Genomic DNA, 7,760 nt, shown 5'->3' on the forward strand with positions numbered 1-7,760 from the left:
TTAGAATGAGTAAATTTGTGATATGTTGTAGATCTCCTCAGCGTGAAAGAAAGTCTTAATGGACACAACCATGAATTGTTGACCGTACGGCCACTACAGATTCAGATTTTTGAAAACAGCAGGGTATAACGATATTTTTGATTACGGTGCAAATGAATGAAACTGTGATACGTTGTAGATGTCATGATCCTGAGAAAAATTGTCTAATGGTGCCTTCCATTTCAACTCAGGCAAAAAAATATAAAATTGTACCATCACCATCTCAGATATTGTTGAAACTTTTTTTATAGCAACTAGACATGTTTTTAAGAGACCCATATTTTTCTGTTTTGTCGAAAAAAATTTTCCCGCCAAGTAATGGGCCATCAAAGACAGGGAGTACAATTTATGAATTGTAGAAGACATGGAAAATGGTCAACTTCGGAGCCTCACCATTCGGCTATCGAGATAGATAGAGTTATAATTCTTGTTGCGGTATGTACATAGGGATATAAATAAACTATATTTTATTATACTTTGGTTTGCGCATGAGTATCTTTTTGTACATAAATTAACAAATGAACGTCAATTTATCTGAAAAGTCGAAGTTTGCGAATTTTTTTTTCGAGCACTTCCGGTTCGAATTTTAAAATTCTGTTTTCACGGTTAGTAAGACCTGGTTACCCGCTTTTCGAAAAAAAAATTGTATCGCTTCTGTGTGCAACCGTTTTGTCGCAAAAAATTCAAGAAATTGTAAAATTTTCAAAAATCGCCATTTTTGGGCGCCATTTTCTCGAAAACACCATCTTTTAAAATTCTGAAATTTTGTCACGTGGTTCAACTTTACATGAGTAATAAACACACCAAATACCATTCTTGACCAATGCTTCATGAATTAACTGCAGCCTTTTAAAGTTAGCGAAGTTTCGTTAACTTTGATGTCACAGTTAGCAACACTGGGAACAATAAAAGTACAATGATTTGATGATGTTTGTGGTTCACATTCATTAAATGAAGAACAAAAGGTTTTCTTGACTGTTTTTTTTTTCATTATTTTGATCAAGAAGGCTCTCTGAAATAGTAAAATGGGCCTCCCCCTTTTTCTTAAACCGTACTAATCTGAGGTGGAAATTACGATTACGAAACGCACAAATTTCAAGTTCACTTACATAAAATGGTCTTCGGAAACAAAATTTCACTTTTTTTTATTTTTACATGGACCAATCATTTGCTTGATTGGTGTCTAATAGCATGTAACCGTGCAGGTGCTCCAATAGGTGTTGGCTCACTCACAACTTGTCCAGGAGTGGATCTAGGGGGAAGAAACTTTTTTTATTTTATATATAAATAAAACCGAGTTTGGAGCTCGTAGCTCTAAGTAGCAGTACCCCCCCCCCTTCCAGAAGTCCGTCCTGGTTCCGCCCCTGCGTGGCAAATTGTCTATAGTCACAAATGCTGAACGTCCATGTGGAAGCATAAAAACAGCTCTTCAACTTCACGTAATTCATGATTTATTCATAATATTTCTGCTACGCACCACTGGTTATCATACATATATGTATGTAACAAAAGTTCCTTTTTGCAGATTTCTTAAATCTACACTTTGAATTGCAGAAGTTCGATTTTGGGGGAAGCATGAAGTTAGTTCATGGTGACCCGTTACTGCAATAAAAACTTTGCCATTTTCCGAAAGCCAAAAATGACTTCGTTGAATACCAGTTACCGGTTGCATACTTTCCCTTTTTTTCTTCCGGAAGTCGTCGAATTCAGTTCCAGACAACAAAACGAGAGTAATACCCGGAGTTTGTACTTGCACTATACTCACGGATTCTTCTGCGGTTTTAGTGGTAGAGCGTTCACCTCCGGTGCTTGGAGTCCCTGGTTCGATCCCAAATCGCGCCGTGTGGGCTTTGTGGTGGACAAACACCGTGCTCGTGGGTTTTCTCGGGGTTATCCCGTTTCCTCCCACTTTCTGCATTTCATTGATTTCTCATAATCACAGTCTCCTTTAGCCTAACCGGCATAATTGTGGGACGTAAAACTTAAAGATTTCATTTATTTTTTTTTTCTTCTGCGGTTTTAATACTGTGTATCGTATTTGCCTAAGGTTATGCCGCGTTGCCACATTCTTTACACCCCCCCCCAGTACCGTCGCAGAGACTATCCATGGCCGGTTTCACTACAAAACCACTGCTTTATTGGACCTGTCTGCATCTCGAACATCTTAGATCGATTTTTAAAGTGGGATGCAGCGCCATCAGAAATCACTGATACGGTTTGGGAAATTGTAGGCACTTATTTTCTCGTATTCAAACCTTTAGTCTATAAAGTATATTTTCGCTTTTCTTCGAGTATTTTTAGAATCTTGTCTATGGCTATGAGTACATGAGCCGAATCGTGTGTTTTATCGTCGTTTATTACAACAAAACTGTCAGTTGTTTCATATTCCGGTGATAACTCTGAATTTCACTTTGCAGAATAAAAGTCCAGTTTTCAGCGAAGTCCAATTGAAGTAAAATAGAATTTGTATCTTGAAATTTTATACGGTGCTTTTCGGTAGCAATTAATTCTTGATATACAAACTCAGTTCTTGATTACAATTCTTGATTACAATTCTTACAGTTAAACAAGCAATATACGATACGAAAACAGAAAGTGTCAGTTTTTTTTTTAACGAGATTATTGTTTTCCCATATGGCATACGTAACACTTTCATTTTCATCAGGATCAATAATTAAAGACTCCACACTTATTCCTTCCACTCCAGGACATTCACCACATTCTTGAAGAAGACAGTTGTAATTTTCTACGGATCATACTACTAAAGGAAATAGGTCACTCATGACAGCTTCAATACAGGCTGCACCTTTGATTTGTAGCAACCCAGTAGCAGCTAACTTAAAATTTGGACAATACACACACACACACACACACACACATACAAACTTCCCTCGCAAGTTGCGGACTGACCCACTTTAGTCGAATACTCTAAAATTCCGAGTGACCCATTCTTATGTTGGGATTGTTCTGTTTAAAAAGTCAGTAAATTTCTTTGGAACGCGTAAGAAAACGTTTCGATTTTTTTTTTTAACTTTTTGTCCTTTTTCGATCACTGTAATGACATCGCACTTAAATGAGACTTTATCTGGAGCATTCCAAATCATCATTGAGGTAATAGTTCAGGCTTTTTGTAGATCAGAATTTATTGGATGGACATTTCAAGTAAACTTAAAATTTGTGTGTTTCGTAATCGTAATTTCCACCTCAGATTATTTCGGTTTAAGAAAACGAAGGAGTAGGGGGAGGCCCATTTTACTATTTCAGAGAGCCTCTTTGTTCAAAACAATAAAAAAACAGCCAAGAAAACCTTTTATTCTTCATTTAATGAATGTGAACCACAAACATCATCAAATCATTGCACTTGTTCCCAGTGTTGCTAACTGTGACATCAAAGTTAACGAAACTTCGCTACTTTAAAAGGCTGCAGTTAATTCATGAAGCATTGGTCGAGAATGGTATTTGGTGTGTTTATTACTCATGTAAAGTTGAACCATGTGACAAAATTTCAGAATTTTAAAAGATGGTGTTTGCGAGAAAATGGCGCCCAAAAATGGCGATTTTTGAAAATTTTACAATTTCTCGAATTTTTTGCGACAAAACGGTTGCACACAGAAGCGAAACATTTTTTTTTTCGGAAAGCGGGTAACCAGGTCTTACTAACCGTGAAAACAGAATTTTAAAATTCGAACCGGAAGTGCTCGAAAAAAATTCGCAAACTTCGACTTTTCAGATAAATTGACGTTCATTTGTTAATTTATGTACAAAAAGATACGCATGCGCAAACCAAACTATAATAAAATATAGTTTATTTATATCCCTATGTACATACCACAACAAGAATTATAACTCTACCTGTCTTGATAGCCGAATGGTGAGGCTCCGAAGTTGACCATTTTCCATGTCTTCTACAATTCATAAATTGTACTCCCCGTCTTTGATGGCCCATTACTTGGCGGAAAATTTTTTTTCGACAAAACAAAAAAATATGGGTCTCTTAAAAACATGTCTAGTTGCTATAAAAAAGTTTCAACAATATCTGAGATGGTGATGGTACATGCTCTGCCTGAATTGAAATGAAAGGCACCGAATGCTTTCTAGGGATTTGCTCTGTCCATCAAGATGAACATCGAAATGTTGTCTATGCTTATGTTAGCCGCTACTCTCCCCATCCCTTTTTCGGGTTGTGGGATAGGACTTTTCATGGCTCCATACAATTCAACAAAAGTTTCAGAATATATTTACCTAAAGCTGTTCTAAGGAATGTGGTCCCGTAGTTGCCAAATGGTCAGTGGTTGGTGGTAGTGTCCATTGAGACTTTTTCTCAGGATCACAATATCTACAGTATATCACGGTTTCAACCAATTCCACCGAAATCCAGAATACCACCTTCTGCTGTTGTCAAAAAATGTGCTCCTTAACTGGTCAAACGGTCAGTGATGGGTGGTTGTGCCCATTGAGACTTGTTCTCAGGATCATATTATGGCTTCAATCGATTACACCGAAATCCAGAATTCCGTCACCTTCTGCTCATTTAACCTTTACAGGACGAACAGCTCAAGTGTTGAGCCACCAGCTTAAACCTCCATCACTTTGCTCCTAATTAACCTAAAGAGATGGTTTAGGTGTCCATCTCTTTAGAAAGGATCAAACTTTCCAACGGTGTGCATTTTGTCCACATCGGGGGTCCATCAGCAGAAGGGTAGGGGAAAAGTTGGATATTTTAGTCCCCCCGCCCTCAGCATTTGGGGAGGGAGACTCTCCCTCTAAAGGAGCTATAAACATAAAAAGTCTTATCAATAAAGATAAATAAACATCCTAACCAATGATACCCTGTGTATGGTCATAGGGTGATTCTCGTAGGACACACGTTTGAATTTACTTTCTCACTTGGTATTGAACATTCGCCTCCATTTTTTTACATGATTGTACTCAATGTCTGGCGTACACGTGAACATATATTTTCCAACATACGACAAATAACAGGGTTACCATAGTCCCACAAACATCGCAAAATGTACTTTTTTCCCAATGTTTTTAATTTCTTCTTCTTCTTTTACGGGTTGGGCACGAGGAGCACAAAAATAATCTAGCTGGAATCTGTGTCCCATGGGCTTTCCAATCAGGTATGGCTTATATCTCTGTGACGATTAGGGGCGTCAGGGTATACCAAAATATTTCGAAAAATATGTACAGGGTGATTCTCGTAGGAAAGAAATTCGGAATTTTTTCTCATTTGGTATTTAACATTCGCCCTTCACTTTTCTACATGATTGTACACAGTGTCTGGTGTACACGTGAAAATATTTTTCCTGCTTACGACAAGTACCAGTGTTGCCAGCTTCTGACAAATTTCCAAAAACTTCTCATTTTTACAAAAAATCGTCTTCTTCTTATTCTATGGGTTTGTCACGAGGGACACAAAAGTTAGCTTGCTGGAATGTGCGTACTATAACCTTTACAATGAGATATAGTTAATATAATTGTAACAATTAGAAGGAGTACTAGGGCCGTCAACGTAAAGGTCTAGGATTTTCTTGAAATCCCTATCCGTTCTGTAAAAAAATGGCCCTATAGTGGCCAAACGGTCAGTGATTTTTGGTTTTGCCCATTAGGACTTTGGTTGTGCCCATTGGCCCAAAATTTACAACATTATCATTTGTCCTTTGTCATTTCGAAGGGAGCCATTACCCCGTGAATCTCTTTACTCGCAAAAACGACGAAACCCGTATTTCCTACTTTGAAGTCACCTTTGCATTGTCAGAGTTTCGTTTCTTTAATGTGGCCCTTTTAGTCAATGGGAGCCTTTTTTGTAAAGGAGCCCTTTGCCCCCTTAAGCTATTTTCCGAAAGAAACAAAAAAAAATACGTGTCGATTTATTTTCAATGTAGTATAAATGTGCGAAGTTTGAAGAAAATCGGACGTCGAGAAACCCTTGTGAAGCTATCTCCTTTACACTGTCACTTTTTGGACTTGACTTTTTTTTTTTCAAAGTCGTCAATTCTTTGAGGGAGGGGAGGAAGAATGACTCAGTGGAAAAATGTTCACTTCTGGTGAGAGATGCCCATGTGGGTTTGTGGGGTTGACAACATTGTGGGATTATTTGGGGGCTCTTCTGTTTTCCTCCACATTGTCATTTCATCGTTTATTTCATAATGATTCGCTTTAAATAATCATCCGCCTCTTTTTAGCTTATGTAAACGTTGCGATTTCAGTAAAGTCTCTGGCAGTACAGAGCACAAAGATAAATTGATGCGTTTTCAGGACATTCTTTTCGATTTCCGGTCCCTAACTCGACAGTAGCTAATCTTTACTTCAAATACAATCCAATTTCTAGAAAATAATGGCTCAACATAAAAAAAAAGTTTGAGCATCCACCAGGAGTCGAATCCAGGAGTACATGAATCAAATACAAGCGCGCTAACCATTCTGTTATCACTGCTATTTAAATTGTATTGATAACAGTTTGACAAGTAGCCTCATTTATTGCCAGAAAGTCAAAAGCAAGTTGGGATTATGTTTCAGTACAGGAAATGAACTACTTCACAACCTTTTCTTCATTTTCTTAATAGTATTTTGCCCATCTTGTACGTCCGCTGGCATTGGCAGATCCACGCGGAGGGCGGTAGAAGAGACTTCTCCCCCAGAATGTTACCTTTTTATTTTTATTTTTTTTATATGTATAATATGGCATTACTTTATTCTAATTTGATGTGCAACTCTGTATTACAAGCATTAATTAGCCCTTGAAACGACCCTTCTGCATCTCATAATGTCTGTTATAGTGACCACAACGATCCGTGAAGCCTGGACTCTACATCAATGATAGAAATGCTTTGCCTCACGTGTGATGCATCGGAAAAATTCGGCACGACTCGTGGAGCTGCCTTCCGAACGAACGCGTGAGAAAGCATGAAACAACAGAAGTGAACGACCAATGTTTCAAACTTAGAAGACATGACGAACAAATGACAGCACTTGAAGAACTATAACATGAGCACTAAAAAACGGTAACAATAATAATAGCAAAAATATAAAACAACAACAACAACAATAAATAAATAAAACGAAATTTCCCCTCTGTATAGCAGAAGAAAAGACACTGACCAATTTTCCTGGATGGGGTTAACGACCGGGATAGACTCTCGCGTTCTATTGGCTGTTAGAATTGGTAGATCTACGTTAAGTTTCGCGACTTTTGGCAACCACTATAGCATCCAAGAACAGATCTCTATAGTAACGCTTTCAGCAGCAGAAATTCAATCACAGCATGTTGCCGAAAATAAACATTACTCTCAGTAACTTTGAAACAAGACAGCTGCCAGTGGTATAGCGTTCACCTGAGGTGCATGGGGTTCCTGGTTCGATTTCTGCGCGTGCCAAGTGAACTTTGTGGTAAACAAACACTGTGTGCGTGGGTTTCCTCCAGGTTCTTCCATTTCTTCCTACTTTCTTCATTCATTTCCCATCACCACATTCTCCTTTAGCTTACCCGGCATAACCGTGGGATGTAAAATTCAAAGATTTCATTTTCAAGACAGCTGTCTACGTTTAAGTAATCACCAATGAAGCAATATTGTCTCGACATTTTCAGTGAAGTCTGTAGAATGCAATTATCTACTTCATTTATGTATAATTATACGTTTGTTGCTCATTACTTTCAGTATGCTCCTCACATGTAACGGACAACCAAGATAACGTTGGTCCATTTTTTTTTTAATTCA

The sequence above is a fragment of the Thermobia domestica genome, chromosome 6, assembly GCF_964235325.1.
Source record: "Thermobia domestica chromosome 6, izTheDome1.hap1.1, whole genome shotgun sequence".
NCBI lineage: Eukaryota > Metazoa > Arthropoda > Insecta > Zygentoma > Lepismatidae > Thermobia > Thermobia domestica.